At 46.3% G+C, this 17524-nt stretch overlaps 1 pseudogene; it reads left to right on the forward strand.

Annotated features, from left to right (window-relative positions):
- Window positions 1–1666: 1666 nt before the first annotated feature.
- On the forward strand, window positions 1667–12673 carry LOC106537504 (aquaporin-10-like; annotated as a pseudogene).
- The last annotated feature ends 4851 nt before the right edge of the window (window positions 12674–17524 follow it).

The raw sequence follows: 17524 nt of genomic DNA on the forward strand, positions 1-17524 counted from the left end.
AACCAAATAAGCCAAGAGAGGCTTAACAATTCTTTCCTTTTACCTAATATCCAAAAATACCCTGATATGTTCCATAGTTAAATAGTGTTGAAGGATAAGGGCTTCTTCAGGGTATTTTTAGGGCATATCTAGCATTTAGTAAGGGGGTGGGTAAGGGGTGAGGAGTAACAACAGAAATACTGGAGAGAAAGGTGAGCCAGCTGGCAAACACACACACACACACTCACACACACACACACACACACACCAGGCACTCTTTGGCTCTAACTGTTGGCCAACCAAAAGCAAATTTGGCCTAGTGGCTAGAAACCAGGAGACATGGGGAGTTCTAGTGCCACTTTAGCAGGTAACCCAATTGGGTGACTTTGGCCAATCACCAGAAGACCCTGAGTTCTAATCCAGCCTTAGGAATTAAAGCGGGATTTGGGACCAATCATCATGGGATTGGGAGTTCTAGTCCCGCCTGTGTAAGAAAGTTTGCTGGGTGATTTTAGGCCAATCACCAGGATACCGCAAATTCTAGTCCTGCCTTAAGTATGAAAGCTAACTGGGCACCTTTGGCCAAACACTGGGAGACAGTGAGTTCTAGTCCTGCCTTTGGCATGAAAATCAGCTGGGTGATTTGGGCCAATCACCAGGAGATGGAGAGTTCTAGTCCCACTTTGGCATGAAAGCCAGATGGGTGACATTGGGCCAATCACTAGGAAATGGAAAGTTCTAGTCCTGCCTTAGGCATGAAAGCCGGCTGGGTGATTTTGGGCCAATCATCAGGAGCTGGTGAGTTCTAGTCCTACCTTTAGCATGAAAGCCAACTGAGTGACTGGCCAGTCTATCTCCCTCACAGGGTTGTTGCTGAAGAGAAAACAGGAGAAAGAAGAGTTAGGCATCTTTGCCACCTTGAATATGTAATGTAGATACTCCTTGACTTACGATCACCACTGAGCCCAAGATTTCCATCCTTCAGTGAGTCATTTGTTAAGTGAGTTTTGTCCAACTTTACGATAATTCTGGCCACAGTTGTTACGTGAATCCCTCAAGTTGTTAAGTGAATCTGGCTTCCCCATTGTACTTTGCTGATCGCAAAAGTGGATCCCCATGACCCGTCGTAAAAAGGAGTCCATTGCCCAGCATCCGAATTTTGATCACGTGAACCACGGGGATGCCGCAAAGGTCGTAAACTGTGGGATGCGTTCCTAAACTACTCAGTGCCGTTGTAACTTTGAACAGTTGCTAAATGAACTGTTGTAAGTCGAGGACTGCTTGCAAAGGCAGGATAACTAATCGAATAAATGAAGAATGTTCAATGGACCATTTCTAGATCTGATGCCAAAAATCTAGTTCAGTGGTTTTTTTCAACTTCAGCCCCTTTAAGAGGGGTGGACTTCAACTCCCAGAATTCCCCAGCTAGCTGGCTGGGGAATTCTGGGAGTTGAAGTCCACCCTTCTTAAAGGGGCCGAGGTTGAAAAAATGCTGACTTAGATTAACAGCCAGTTAAAATGATGCACGATTCCACCCGGGGAGAAGCCTTAACTCCTTCGTATCTCAGTTTGCCTGGTTGTAAAAGTTAATGTTTTATGGGCAGAGATGGAGCGGACCTGTGCATGACCCTTGCAATGTGATGACAAAATCGACCTTTGCGATGCTGATTGCCAAAGCAAGGATAAAATGCACACCGGGACTAAAACACGAGACTATTATCGGGCGATGTTTGCAGGTAAGCTTGGAGTTCCTAAGTGGAAAGACAAAACATGGGCTCATTCTCAACTTATGACCCTCATGGAGGCTACGGTTGCACGTTGTGAAGGCCCTAGAGAAGCTTGGCTTTTTGCGGTGGTCGGTAAGTGAACACGGTCAGTAAGTGAAGCAATGGTTTACGACGGGCCAGTTTTGCAGGAAAATGAAAATAAATGCTGGTTCTGGGTATGTGCGTCAAAAATATAGGGTCAGGTGACCACGGAAGGTTGCAAATGGTCGTAAACCGAAATATGTGGTAAATACTTTTGAGGGGTTCATCGTAACTTTGAACGGTCACTAAGCGAGGACAAGTGGTAGGAAGGGAGTTTGCATATGAGACAGAATAGCTGGATGAAGAGGGTGACTGGGATGAATATTTTGTACAGAGGCTTTGTTCTTTCCTTTGAAATCCAGAACCTGTTGAGAACATCCAGGGGAATTTCTGACTGCAATCGTTCTCAACCTCAGTCGCTTGACCCAGCTTGCCTCCAGAGGTTGTGGGTGCTCCATCACTGGAGATTTTTAAGAGGAGACTGGACAGCCATTTAAATAACAGAGCAACAGGGTTTGTTGGACCTTGGTGTTGCAGAAAATGTCAGACTTTAGACTTCTCGGGATTCAGGAAAAGTTTCTTTGGCAGCCAGGTTCAGAAAGCTAGCCCATGGCTAGCATTGCAAGTTCTGAACAACCTTTATTATTGAAGCACGAGTTCTTATACATTCTCTAAAGCATTGCAACATGGAAACACTTAACTCATTTCTTAGTGGTTACCTTGAGGAGAAAGCCTTATAAGGAGATGGGGTCTTACTTCTCCTTTTGTTACAGGTATGGACAACATGTCATTAATGAACTTTATCTGAACCTTGTGGTTTGGACTTTTGACATAGGTTTTGACATAGGGATGTTGGCTAGAACATCTTGTGGTTAGGCACTTGCTTCCTGTTCTTTTGTAAACTGCAACTCTGCTTATGTGGCTTTTTAATATAGAAGTAAAGAGGACCCGAGAGGCTGTCCAGCCTGACCCAGTAGGTTGCACACTTAATGTTCAAATCTCACTTTATGTCTTACTTTATTGGAGGTCTTCTAGTCAGTTCACTGACAAAACCGAGATGGACAAATGCGCGCCGTCAAAACCGCTAATTGAGTTTCAACAAAAGCGCACCGACATATGCGTGCCGACAAAATCAACAAACTATATAGTGGGATGAGTATACATACATTATAACCATAACCCTAACCCTAACACTAATCCTAACACTAACCCTAATTTTTTTTCGATTTTATTGTATTTGTATTTGTATTTTATTATTTGTATGCCGCCCTTCTCCGGGAGGACTCAGGGCGGCGAACAATTCAAGGGGGGGAAAAAGGGGGAACATAAAAGACAAAATACAAATAATAAAAATAGACAACAGTCGCACAACCATACATGTTGAGAGGGGAGGAAACTCATCACCCCCAGGCCTGCCGACAAAGCCAGGTTTTGACAGCTTTTCGGAAGGCCTGGAGAGAGGTGAGGGTCCGAATCCCTGCGGGGAGTTCATTCCAGAGGGCCGGAGCTGCCACAGAGAAGGCCCTCCCCCGGGTAATAGCCAGGTGGCATTGGCTGGTAGATGGCACCCGGAGGAGGCCAACCCTGTGAGATCTAATGGGTCTGTGGGAGGTAATTGGCAGCAGGCGGTCTCTCAAGTAGAGACTTGAGACTTGTGCTTGTCATCATGCTTTTGTCGTCACGATTTTGTCGTCGCGAATTTGTCGTTGCAATTTTGACATCGTGTTTTAATTGGCACGATTTTGTCGGTGCGCATATGTCTATCACGCAATTGTCGGGTCACGTTCTAGTCCAACCCGCTGCTCAGGCAGGAAACATGATACTATTCCACACAAATGGTTGTTCCATCTATTTTTGAAAACCTCCAGTGATGGAGGACCCACGACGTCTGGAGACAAGTTGTTCCACTGGTTAATTGTTTTCACAGTTAGGAATTTTGTCCTTCATTTCAGGTTGCTTCTCTCCTTGCTTAGTTTCCATCCGTTGTTCCATGTGATGCTTTCAGGTGCCTTGGAGAATAGTTTGACTCCCTCTTCTTTGGGGAAGCCCCTGAGATATTGGAACCCTGCCATCATGTTTCCCCTAGTCCTTCTTTTCATTAAACTAGACACACCCAGTTCCTGCAACCGTTCTTCGTATGTTTTAGCCTCCAGTCCCCTAATCCTCTTTGTTGCTCTTCTCTGCACTCTTTCTAGAGTCGTCTCCACATCTTTTCTACATCGTGGTGACCAAAACTGGGTGCAGGATTCCAAGTGTGGTCTTTCCATTTGTCTGAGATGGTATAGAGTTTTCTGCTTGAGCAGGGGGCTGGACTAGAAGACCTCCAAGGTCCCTTCCATATCAGTTATTCCTGAAAGTGAGAACAATTAACCAGTGGAACAGCTTTCCCCCAGAAGTTGAGGGTGCTCCAACCCTGGAGGTTTTTAAGAAGAGATTGGATCAAAAGCTCTCTGAAATAGTATAGGGTTTCTTGCTTGAGCCGGGGGTTGGACTAGAAGACCTCCAAGGTCCTCTTATTCTGCTAGTCTAGTTAATCCAATCACCTGCTTAGGTCCAAGGGGTGAATCCAGGTACTATCAATCATTTCAAGCGGGGAATGGCGAACATAGAAATGGAGAAAGGGGGGAGCCAAAGTATGAGATTCATATTTGTGACCTTTGAGCCACGTGGATCGTGGAACAGGTCCAAGTAGAACTGGCAGCACTTCCCACCCATTTTTTAGATCCAAAGCCAGGACATCTGACTCTTGGGACTCTCCTCATCCAGCCTCAGAGTTCTGATGGAAATTTCTGTGCCATGCGCTTTTTCCTCTCTGAAAATTGCCCCAAAAGGTGGCTCAGTGGCTGAGCTTGACAATCAGAATTTCAGCAGTTTAGCAATTTGAATCTCTAGTGCCATGTAATAGAGTGAGCTCCTGTTCCTTGTCCCAGCTTCTGCCGATCCCAGATTGAAAGTACGTAAGAAATGCAAGTAGAAAAATAGGGACCAGCTTTGGTGGGAAGGGAACAGCATTTCATGGGCCTTTGGCGTTGAGTCATGTCAGCCACATGACCACGGAGACGTCTTCGGACAGCACTGTCACTTTGACTTTGAAACGGAGAATGAGCACCGCCCCCTAGAGTTGGGAACAACTAGCACATATGTGCAAGGGGAATGTTTACCTTTACCTAACCAGGGCCAACATTGCTCTTGTGGATGCTGGCGTCCAGATCTGTGGGCCGGCCTCTTCCAGTTCATCCTCTTAAAAATATGGGAAATTTCCCGTATTGATTGATGCGGAGACTATATGGGAAGATGAAATGAAGTATGAATGCATCTAAAAACATTTAAAAGGTGGAACATAGAATCCTAGGGATGGAAGGGAACTTGGAGGTCTTCTAGTTGAACCAACTGCTTAAGTAGGAAACCCTAAAGCATCCTGGCCTAGGATTATCCAGCCTCCACTTAAAAGCCTCCAGTGATGGAACAGCCACAACATCTGGAGGCAAGCCATTCCACTCATTAATTAACAGAGGAGCAGAGTTGGAAGGGACCTTTGGAGATCCTCTAGTCCAACCCCTTGCTCCAGCAGGAAACCCTAGACCAGTGTTGGCAAACCTTCTCGGCACCAAGTGTCAAAACAGGGGTGTGCACATGTTTATGGGGCAGTGCCAAAAACTGGAGCAGCAGCTCCCCACCAGAGTGTCAGAAACTGGAAGAGCAGTTCCCTGGCTTGCTGAGCTTCCGGTTTCCGGAGTGTCTATTTGCGTTGGTCCAGCTGACTGGAGTGTATCTGCTTGCCAGAAACCGGCAGCTCAGCTTCCTGTCACGTGCATGCACACCAGGGAACTGCTCTTATGATTTTGAGTGCCCCCGCATGCGAAGACCAGCTAGCCAGTGTGCATGTGCGTACCGGAACCTAGACGAGCCATGGGTGATGGCAGGCATGCCCAGAGAGATGGCTCTGTGTGCCACTTCCGGCACATAAGTTTGTCATCACTGCCATATAATATCCCAGACAAATGGCTGTCCAGCCTCTTCTTGAAAGAGGGATGGAATGCCCACAACATCTGGAGGCAAACGGTTCCGCTGGTTAATTAACAGAATAACAGAATTGGAAGGGACCTTGGAGGTCTTCTAATCCAACCCACTGCTCAAGACCCTATACCATGGACAACAAAATGGCTGTCCAGTCTATTTTTGAAACCCCCAGTGTTGGAGCACCCACAACTTCTGGAGGCAAATTGTTCCACGGGTTAATTGTTCTCACTGTTAGGAAATTTGTCCTTAGTTCTAGGTTGCTTCTCTCCTTGATTAGTTTCCACCCTACTTCTTGTTCGACCCTCAGGTGCTTTGGAAAATAGTTTGACTCCCTCTTCTTTGTGGCAACTTCATGGCGACAAAAACTGGATGCCGTATTCCAAGTGTGGCCTTACCAAGGCCTTATAAAGCAGTATCAACACTTCACGTGATCTTGATTCTCTCCCTCTGTTTATGCAGCCTAGAACTGTGTTGGCTTTTTTGGCAGCTGCTGCACACAGCTGGCTCATATTTAAATGGTTGTCCACTAGGATGCCAAGATCCCTCTCACAGTTACTACTATTGAGCAAGGTACCACCTATACTGTACCTGTGCATTTCATTTTTCTTGCCTAAATGTAGAATCTTACTTTTTTTCACTATTGAATTTAATTTTGTTAGATAAAATAAAATGCCTCTAGATAGTCTCCATTATTCTGCTGATGGTTCATTGAGGAACTTTTATTTATATTTTTTCTCTGGCATGACTACTGAGATAATTTCTACTGGTTTTGAAGCAGGAGATATTAAAAAAAATGAAAAACAAAAACAAAAGGTGAATTCTCCTTAGGGATGATCTCATCTCCTCCTTTAACAAGCCCCCAAAATAGGGGGCAGTGCCTGATTAAGATGGTTTAAATTAGGGGGGGAATCAGTCCCCCCCTCAATGAGTATGAGAGACCACTAGGAGATCTGAAGGCTGCAGGGAAGAGTGGGGAGTCATAAAATCATTCCTGGTGGAGGTGATGGCAGAAATTAGCACCCCTCCCCTGGAATCTGTAGCCAAGTCGTCCTCGACCAGTGACCACAATTGGTCCCAAAATTTCAGTTGCCAAATGAGACATTTGTTAGGTGAGTTTTGCCCCATTTTACAACCTTTCTTGTCTAAGTGAATCACTACAGTCGATAAGCGAGTCACCCGGCTGTTAAGCGAATCTGTCTTCCCCATCAACTCTGCTTGGGAGAAGGTTGCAAAAAGGGGGCAAATGTGAATTTGGGATGCAGCGACCATCATAAATGTGAATTATTGGCCAAGCGTCAGAATTTGGAAGGTGCTGAGGGAAGAAGGCGGGGCTTAGCAGTGAGAAGACGGATTTTCAGGCTATTCCTGAAATTCCCCTATTCCAAAGCATTTGGACAGTTCCTTTTTGGACCCAAGCTGTCCCGGAGAGACAGTGAAAGGTAGGAGGAGATCCAGTGGCCCCAGAGACATTCGCAAAGTCTATGGGGGCTTGGAATTTAACCTCCTTTGCCAGTGACTTCCGGATTAGCCATAAGGCTAACTGAAACTGCAGACAGCTCCAAAGAATGGTGAAAGTGTTTTCAGCTGGTAAGGTGATTTTATTACTCAAAGAAAGACAGTCCGCTTAAAAATTCAAGCTAATTTAAATTAAAGAACAGAAGAATCTAGCAGTGATTTCGATCTCTTTATTGGTTTATGGACGGTGGTTATCCTATTTTTAAAATGTTTTTAAATGTTTTAAATGCTATTACTAACTGCATACAAATATGGCGTCTATTCAAGCCTTTATTCAAATGATTTCTTCGGCACTACAAAAATTATCTGCCACACATGATAGAATTGAGAGGAAACTGGATTATCTGCTGTTTCTAGCAACAAAATATGAGAGAAAAAATGAGAATGTTGAACATTTGAATGTTCTTCAAATACAAACTAAGGATGTCAGAGATAAAGTTTTTCAATTTGCTGATATTTGGGGCAACTGGTTTACCTCTGAGGGAGAAAAAGATGGAATGTCTGAAGGGGGAGCAGCCACACAGAAGATTTATTTCAAAAGACAAGGCGCAGGAGGAGTGAGAAGCATTAAAGAATTTATACTTTATGAAATACCATCTGCAAAACTTTTGATACCACCACTGAGAATTAAAGACAAGCTGATAAAGGAGGACGGCAGCATTATATGAGAGGCACCATAAGCAAAAAGGTGCAAAGATTTTTTTGTATGGACTTGCTCATAAAGATGTTTGGAGAATTCGACCCACGAATGGCAACAGGATTAAGGCGGTTCTGTTACTGGAGAGACACAGGCTGATAGATGGAAGAGTACAATTTAAAACTAGCTAAACCTAGTTAAATTCATTTGTAATAGATATAGTTGAATAATAATTGATAATGATAGTAATGTATATAATGTTGAGTTACTATGATAAATAATAATTGGATGTGAGAAGGGAAGGTTAGAAATATCCTTGGACTATATATAAAGGTTATTAATCACAATAATTATTATTATAAAAAATAAAATAAAACTATACACAGTTAAATCTTAACTAATATGGGGAAAATGCTATGATATACGATATAATTAAATAAAGAAAGGAGAATGATAATAAATTATATACATGGAGGATGGAATTTTTGGTATTAAATATTATGGATGTTTAGCTAAAACAGGATATGAGGATTTGATGTTAATAGAGGATTTTATAAACAAGTAAATGAAATGCCATTATGTGGTTATGGATTAAATCTTTGGTATAGTTAAGGATGAAAGATGTTTAAACAACTGTAGTCAACTAAAAGTGGAGGTATGATGATGTTAATATGGTAAACATTTGAGTTAAGATATTTGAATTAATATGAATTAATGGAAGAGATGCACAAAAACTTGTTGTAACCAGCTGATATACTTTTTTATAACATATACTTGTTGTGGTTTTTTTCTCTGTTTTTATTTTATTTTATTTTTTCCCCCCACTGTTGTGGATATGTGTTGTTTATGTAACAAAAAATTTTAAAAAAAATTATTTTAAAAAAAAAGAATTTGGAAGGTGCCAAGGTCGTAGCTGTGAGAAACAGTCCTGTGGTAATGTTGAAACGGTCACTAAATGGACTGTTGTAAGTCAAGGATTACCTGTTGGGGTTTCCCCCACCCCCAACCTCCCTTTTGTGTTTTTATGTTTGCTCCCCACAAACCGACTTTCTTCTTCCCTCTTTAGATGCTCTGTAGGATTACACAGGAGGCAACCTAACCGTCATGGGGATGACGGCCACTGTGGGCAACTTTGCCACCTATCCTGCCCGTTTCATGTCTCTGTGGAACGGCTTCCTCCAGGAAGTGGGTGTCCTGCAACCCACAGATAGAAGCGAGGGCCGGTTGCAGAGGTGCTCTCTGTTTGGCCCGGATCGGCTGAACCTGTAGTAGCTGTGGCGGGAGCCTCTGCCCACCTGCCTGGGCTCTTCTGAGCATGCACAGAAGCATCACACGCACGCAGGAGGACACAAGACCGCATGAGCGAACCAGCAGTAAAAAAAAGTGGGAAACCCACCACTGGCCAGTTGAGCCTCGTCCAGGGGTGTCAAACTCAAGGCCTGTACACTGAATCCAGCATGTGGGGCTTAGATCTAGCCCGAGGGACCACGATGGAAACAACGAAGAACCGCCCCGCAGTGCCTCTGCAAAGAGCCGCAGGGAGCCGTCACAGCCGAAAACAGAGCTCGGGAGCCCGTTTTCACAGCAGAACGCTTGGCCCATCATAGGCATCCGCAATGTGAGTGATGTCGAGCTGGCCACACTAATGCGGCCCTCAATGATATCACATTTGACACCCCTGGTGTCAAGAAGCCATGAGGTGGTGAGTTCAACTCCAGTTTTAGGCGTGAAAGCCAGATAGGTGACTTTGGGCCAATCACCACGAGTCGGTGAGTTGTAGCTCTGCCTTAGGCATAGAAACTGGTTGGGTGACTTTGGGGCAATCACCAGGAAATAGGGAGTTCTAGTCCTGCCTTAGGCATGAAAGCCAGCTGGGTGACTGGGCCAATCACCAGGAGCCGGTGAGTTGTAGCTCTGCCTTAGGCCTAGAAACTGGTTGGGTGGCTTTGGGGCAATCACCAGGAGATAGGGAATTCTAGTCCCGCCTTTTGCATGAAAGCCAACTGGGTGACTGGGCCAATCACCAGGGAACCGTGTACTCTACTCATGAGGTCGTTGGATAATATTGGTCCATCATTTTTGGTTTATTTATGAAGATGTTGGGTTGTGCTACTGGTGGGATGAGAAGCATTCCTTTGTGTGACCGTCTCAGAATCGGAACAAAGTTTACAAGTCCTTTCATCCAAACTCCTGCTCAGTGAAGGATCCACTGGGGCAGCTTTCATAGATTCTCTGGGAAGATCTTGAACGAAGGAGCAGTCACCAATTCGTGTGACAATCTGGTCCAGTTTTTGATGGCTTGTACAAGTCGGGAATATCTTCTTGATATCAACCGACTAAAAGGTAAAAGTAAAGGTTCCCCTCGCACATAGGTGCTAGTTGTTCCCAACTTTAGGGGGCGGTGCTCATCTCCATTTCAATGCTGTCCGAGGATGTCTCCGTGGTCATGTGGCTGGCATGACTCAATGCCGAAGGCGCACGAAGCACTGTTCCCTTCCCACCAAAGGTGGTTCCTATTTTTCTACTTGCATTTTTACGTGCTTTCGAACTGCTAGGTTGGCAGAAGCTGGGACAAGTAATGGGAGCTCACTCCGTTACGCGGCGCTAGGGATTCTCATCACTTTCTGATCGACAAGCTCAGCATCTTAGCCACTGAGTCACTACATCCCTATCTACCTGGTAGACTCTTCCAACTCACTGCTTCTTCTCTTACTTTCTTGGACAAGAGAGAAGTCCACCTCCTTTTGGATATAACAGAACTTCAGAAACCCAAAGTCTTGTTTTCATTTCTTGCTTAAATCTTCACTTCTTGCAGGTTAAACTCTCCCTGTATATGGGATCCTAGGTGCTCTCTGAGCTTGGTGGCTTTCTTGCAGATGTTTCATGACCCAACTAGGTAACATCATCAAGTCTAGAAGGGAGTGGAGTTTATTCTCTGTTTATATACAGTAATAGGCTACTGTGAGCGACTAAGATCAAAGGCCTGGAGACCAAAACTTATGAAGAATGGCTGCAGGAGTTGGGTTTGGTTAGTCTACAGAAAAGAAGAATTGGGGGCGGGGGTGACATGATACTAGGGTTGTAATATTTGAGGAGTTGCCACAAAGAAGAGGGGTCAGCTTATTTTCCAAAGCACCAGAAGGCAGAACAAGAAACAATGGATGGAAACTAATCAAGGAGAGAAGCAATTGGAATTAAGGAGAAATTTCTTAACAGCGAAGGCAATTAACCAGTGGAACAGCTTGCCACCAGAAGTTGTGGGTGCTCCATCACTGGAGGTTTTTAAGAAGAGACAAGACAGTCCTTTATCTGAAATAGTATAGGTTCTCCTGCTTGAGCAGAGGGCTGCACTAGGAGACCTCCAAGGTCCCTTCCAGCTCATTCATTCTAAAATAATAATGTGTATACAGGAAGCAAACTCCAGTCCCTTTTAGGACTGATAATATTACCTAGTTGCAAGAAAACCACCAAGCTCAGATAGCACCAAGGACCCCACAGTCCTCCCCTCCTCTGTGCCACACACCCCACTCCCTTCAAGCACTGTGTTACCTAGTTGGGTCATGAATTGTCTGCAAGAAAATCACTCAGCTCAGAAAGTAACAAAGGCCCCACAATTCAAGCCTAAACTGCAAATATTCTATTGGTTGACACTCCTGGTTCAGTGGGCATTGGTTGGTGGGCAAGGTTTGGTGGGTGTGGCAGGGGAAGGATTTTGCAAAATCTCCATTCCCTCGCCACTCCAGGGGGAGGATACTGCAAAATCTCCATTCCCTCCACACTCTGGGGCCAGCCAAAGGTAGTATTTGCCGGTTCTCTGAACTGCTCAAAATTTCTGCTACTGGTTCTCCAGAACCTGCTGAATTTCACCCCTGGTTGGCACTCTACTCTGCGATTATCCGGAGCCTTCACATCAGTCTCTCTTTTGCGCAGGTTATCGCAAGCAGCATGCTTATGATCGGCATCCTTGCCATCCATGATAGGAAGAATGCCGGAGCCCTCCCGGGCACCAATGTCTTCATCACTGGGCTGTTGGTGGTGCTCATTGGCATGTCTATGGGGATGAACACTGGCTATGCCATCAACCCTTCCAGGGACCTGCCTCCCCGGATTTTCACTGCCCTCGCGGGATAGGGCTTAAAGGTGTTTCGGTGAGTTGGTGGACCTGATTTAGTTTACCGATGAGAAGGACTATGTCACTGACTTCAAAGTTGACACACGTGGACTTCAATTCCCATAATTCCCATTAGCTATGCTGGGCTTGGGAATGCTGGGAGTTCAAGTGGCAAAGATTGAGGCAACCTCAAGGTTGAGGTACATATGTGGACTTCAACTCCCAGAATTCCTCAGTCAGCCATGTTGGGCAGGGAATTCTGGGAGTTGAAGTCCACACATCAAGTGGCCAAAATTGAGGTATGTTGGCTTAGGGTCAACTGCTAATCTGGGCCCCCTTTCTCCTTCAAAGCAGGCAACTGCTGGTGGTGGGTACCAATATCGGCCCTGACGCTAGGATGCCTCCTTGGGATATTCATCTACAACATCCTGATCGACTTCCACAATTGCCCCTCGTCGGATCCAGAACCTTCGAAGCAAGACCCGGAGGCCGAGTTGTCTCCCATTTGACCAGACAGGGCTGTTTTGAGAGGATGATGGTTTTGGGGACACCTGAACATGTTTTCCTCCCTAGTCTTCAAGGAAGAGAATACAGGACATCTTTTTGGGAGGACCGGGAGGAGAAAGATGGAGTCCATCAACTCCTAGGGAGGCTGCACTAGGGAGTGGCCACCTTGTTTGACGTAGAGACATCTGCCCACCTAGAAGACCTGCAGACCAGCTTTGACCAGGGATGGAAACTAGACGTTAAAGGGACTTAGTAAAAAAAAAAATCTACTTGGTAAAATTAGTGGTGGAGACAAGAACGGGCACCCATGTTCCATGGATGGCACCCATCCCTATTCATTTCTGGTCAGAAACCAGTCGAGATCCTCATCACTTTTAACAGAGTTGGAAGGGACCTTGCAGATCATCAAGTCCAACCCCCTTGCCCAAGCAGGAGACCCTACATCTGCCTCTACCTAGGATTGAACACACAACCTCCTGATTGTGAGGCGAGGGCTTCACCTCCATGCCGCATCTTTGGAACCCAGGGTTGCTTCGGGCCAGCAGGGTGAGACAATCCGGCTGAGGCCAACACCACAACTACCCCATCCCAGAGGCCAGGAGATGGCTTTCCTCTACTCCCGGACCATCCTCCCCAGCAGGCTGCAACCTCTGTAAACATCTTGGCCTGTAGGGTTGGATCAACCAGCTGGTTGTAGTTGAAGAGCTTTGGAGGGCACCAGGTTGGGGAATGGTGCTCTGCCAGTCCAGTATGGATGTACTGGAAGGGAGGGAGGGAGGAAGGAAAGAAGGAAGCTGGGAGGGAGGAGAGAAGGAAGAAAGGACGAAGGAAGGAAAAAAGGGGAGGAGGATGGAAGGAAGAAATGAAGCAGGAAGGGAAAGAGGTAGGAAGGAAGGAAGAGAAAAAGGGAAAAAGGAATGAAGAGTGAGAAAGAGAAGTTGGGAGGAGGGAGGGAGGAAAGAAAGAAAGAAAAGGAAGGAAGAGGGAGGGAGGAATAGGAGGAGGTAGGAAGCAAGGAAGGGAAGAAGCAAAGAAAGAAAGAAGGGAGAAATGAAGGAAGAAGAGAAAGAGAGTGGGATGGGAGAAGGAAGGAAAAAAGGGAGAGAGGGAGGATGGAAGGAAGAAGGGAGAAATATGGAAGAATGGAAGGGAAAATGTGAGTGAAGGAAGAAAGGGAGAAATACGAAAGAGAAAAAATGTGAGTGAATGTGGGAAGGAATGAAAGAAGGATGGAAGGAAGGAAAAATGGAGAAATATGGAAGAATGAAGGAAAAAATGTGAATGTGGGAAGGAAGAAAAGAAGGATGGAAGGAAGGAAAAAGAGAGAAATATGGAAGAATGGAAGAGAAAAAATGGGAGTGAATGTGGGAAAGGAAGGATGGAAGGGAAAAATGTGAGGGAAGGAAGGGAGGGAGAAATATGGAAGAGAAAAAATGTGAGTGAATGTGGGAAGGAACGAAAGAAGGATGCAACGAAGGAAACTGGGAGAAATATAGAAGAATGAATGGAAGAGAAAAAATGTGAGTGAATGTGGGAAGGAATGAAAGAAGGATGCAAGGAAGGAAAATGGGAGAAATATAGAAGAATGGAAGAGAAAAAAATGGGAGTGAATGTGGGAAGGAATGAAAGAAGGATGGAAGGAAGGAAAAAGGGAGAAATATAGAAGAATGGAAGAGAAAAAATGTGACTGAATGTGGGAAGGAATGAAAGAAAGATGGAAGGAAGGAAAAAGGGAGAAATATGGAAGAGAAAAAAATGGGAGTGAATGTGGGAAAGGAAGGAAGGGAAGAATATGGAAGAATGGAAGAGGAAAAATGTGGGAAGGAAGGATGGAAGGATCTTTTATACTCCTAAGCCTTCTTTGGGGGTGGGGGACAGACGTGTCCTATCCAGAGACAGAAAAGAGGTGAAAGATTGGGAGAAAACCCATTTTGTGCCAGTCCAGTTTTCCTGCCCGACAACCGTTTTTTTGGGGGGTGGGGGGAAGCATATCGTAAAGTACAAAAAATTGTTTGTGCCTAAATAAGGATAAAGAACCGACGTGGACTTCCAAGTGTAACCGTCCAAATTTGCATGTACAGAGAGTCCTCGAGTTACGACGACAATTGAGCCCAAAATTTAGAGGGTTGCTAATTGAGAAATTTGTTTAGTGGACTCTCCACCATTTTACGACCTTCCTTGCAACAGTTGTTAAGTGAATCCTCGCAGCTGTTAAGCAAGGTAGTCCTCGACTTACAAGAGTTTGCTTAGCAAGGGCTCAAAGTTACAACGGCACTGAAAAAAGTGACTTATGGCCATTTTTCACACTTACGACCATTGCAGCATCCCTGTGGCCACATGATCACAATCCAGACGCTTGGCAGGTGACTCGCATTTATGACGGTCGACGTGTGCTGGGGTCACATGACCCCCTCTTGTAATCTTCTGACAGATGAAGTCCATGGGGAAGCCGGATTCACTTAATGACCATGTGACTAACCACCACAGTGCTTCACTTAACAACCGTGTCGAGAAAGGTCGTAAAATAGAGCAAAATCCATCAATTTCTCACTTAGCCACGTAACCCAATTTAGCCACGTAAGCTCAATTCTAGTCATAAGTCAGGGACTCCCCGTAACATGGTTGTTAAGTGAGTCTGGCCTTGACTTTGCTTCACAAAATGGGATGATGTGACCCCAAGAATGCTGCAACCATCATAACTGTGAGTCAGTTGCCAAGTGCCTGAATTTTAATCACGCGATCCTGTGGAGACACCACAAGGGTCGTTAGCGTGAAAAACGGTCATATGTCACTTTCCGGTGCCGTTCCAAGCCATCGACGGTCATTCAGCATGGCAAAACAATTGCAGATTCCTTTTTGTTCAGGGCCGTCGTAACTTTGAACAACTGCTAAGTGAACTGTTGCAACTTAAGGGCTGCGTGGATTCGCTTAGCGACCGTGGCGAGGAAGGTTCGTAAAATGGGACAAAAAGCCCCCTCACCAAATTTCTCCGTGGCGAATGCCGGTTCGCATCGCGGCAGGGGTTGAGTTAGAAATCCGTGCAAATAGGGGAAAGCACATTAAAAAGACCCCCCCCTTTGTTGAGTTGTTTGCAGGCATGCCCCTGCCACCAAAAATCAGCCAGGGGTTCAAATCTCCATCAATAAATAATTCAGCAATAAATATGAAGTCCTGCACAGGCAGAAGGGAAGGCTGGGCAATTGGGAGGGGTTTGTGGTGGTGTGAGGATGGGTGGGGGGTCCAGAGGGAGCTCAAGGCTGCGTCTCCCGTCTTTTTGACAAGCTCCCAGCCTGCGAAGTGGTTCGGGGTGACCCTCCCACCGCTGGGTTCTTCTGGGAGGCGGCCGCCTGGGTGGGGGGGCCTCTTCTTCACCAGGGAGGCCTTGTTGCGGAAAACCTTGTTAGGGTCCAGCTTGTTGACTACGGAGGCCTCGTCTGCTTCCCACAGCTGCTCCGTGTGGACCGTGATGGGCTTGTACATGTTGAACCATTGCTGGAGGAGGAGGAAGGGAGGGAGAAGAGAGTCAGGTGAGCGGGGGGGGCTGGGGAGGGGGAAGCAGGGGGAGCAGGGGAAACTTTGTCTCCCCTGGAGCTCTCTGGGCATGGGTGTTTTTCCTGCAGGCGTTGGATGACCCAACTAAGTAACGTCATCAGCGCTGGAAGAGGGGAGGGTTTATGGAGAGGATGAGGAGGACTGTGGGGTCCTTGGGGTTTTTCTTGCAGACGTTTCATGATCCAAACTAGATAACATCATCAGTGCTAGAAGGGAGAGGAGGAGGAAGAGGATGGGAGGAGGGAGGAGGATGGGAGGAAGAGGAGGAAGAGGAAGGGAGGAGGAGATGGGAGGAGGAGGAAAAAGAGGAAGAGGAGGAGGGAGGAGGAGGAAAAGAGGAAGAAGAGAAGAATGGGAGGAGGACGAAGAGGAGGAGGATGGGAGGAGGAAGAGGAAGGGAGGAGGAGGAGATGGGAGGAAGAAGAAGAGGAAGAGGAGGAGGAAGAAGAGAAGAGGAGGAGGAAGAAAAGAATTGGAGGAGGAGGAAGAAGAGGAAGAGGGGGAGGGAGGAGGAGGGAGGAGGAGGAAAAGAGGAGGAGGAAGAGAAGAATGGGAGGAGGAGGAAGAAGAGGAAGAGGAGGATGGGAGAAGAAGAAGAGGAGGATGATGGGAGGAGGAAGAGGAAGGGAGGAGGAGATGGGAGGAGGAAGAAGAGGAAGAGGAGGAGGAAGAAGAGAAGAGGAGGAGGAAGAGAAGAATGGGAGGAGGAGGAAGAAGAGAAAGAGGGGGAGGGAGGAGGAAGAGGAGAAGAGGAGGAAGAAGAAGAGGAAGATGGGAGAAGGAGGAAGAAGAGGAAGAGGAGGATGGGAGAAGGAAGAGGAGGAGGAGGATGGATGCTCCCTGAGCTTGGGTCAAAACAGACAAAGCTTTCCCATGACAGAACAATTAACCAGGGGGACATCTTCCCACCAGGAGTGGTGAGTGCTCCATCACTGGAGGTTTTTAAGAAGAGCCTGGACAACCATTGGTCTACCATGGTGGAGGACCTCCTGCTTGAGCGGGGGGCTGGACTAGAAGACATCCAAGACCCCTCCCGGCTCTTGTCCTTCTGTATTCCGCCTCCGAGGGCAGATTGGCAGCTCCATCCAGCCTTCCCAAGAAAGGGGCCCCCTCTCTCACCTTGGCCTGGGGGCTGAGGCCATAGCCGGTGAAGAAGTATTGCCACTGGGGGAGCCCCAGGTGGGTGATCATAAGCCGGTAGTAAGCGATGAAGGAGCTGGTGAGGCAGTGCCAGTAAAGGGCTCAGTCCAGGAACCAGATTTCCGATGCTGGGCTGGGAACTAAGGTCAAGGAAACAGAAGAGAAGGCCAGGAGTTAGGAAAACAGGTCAAAAAATCTTTTCTTCCTGCAGCAAACCTTCACTGTCTCCATTCAGACATTCTATTCAAGCTTGCA

Source organism: Thamnophis sirtalis, unplaced genomic scaffold, assembly GCF_051295495.1.
Source record: "Thamnophis sirtalis isolate CommonGarterSnake01/CBP01778 unplaced genomic scaffold, rThaSir2_p1.2 scaffold_11, whole genome shotgun sequence".
Classification (NCBI taxonomy): Eukaryota; Metazoa; Chordata; class Lepidosauria; order Squamata; family Natricidae; genus Thamnophis; species Thamnophis sirtalis.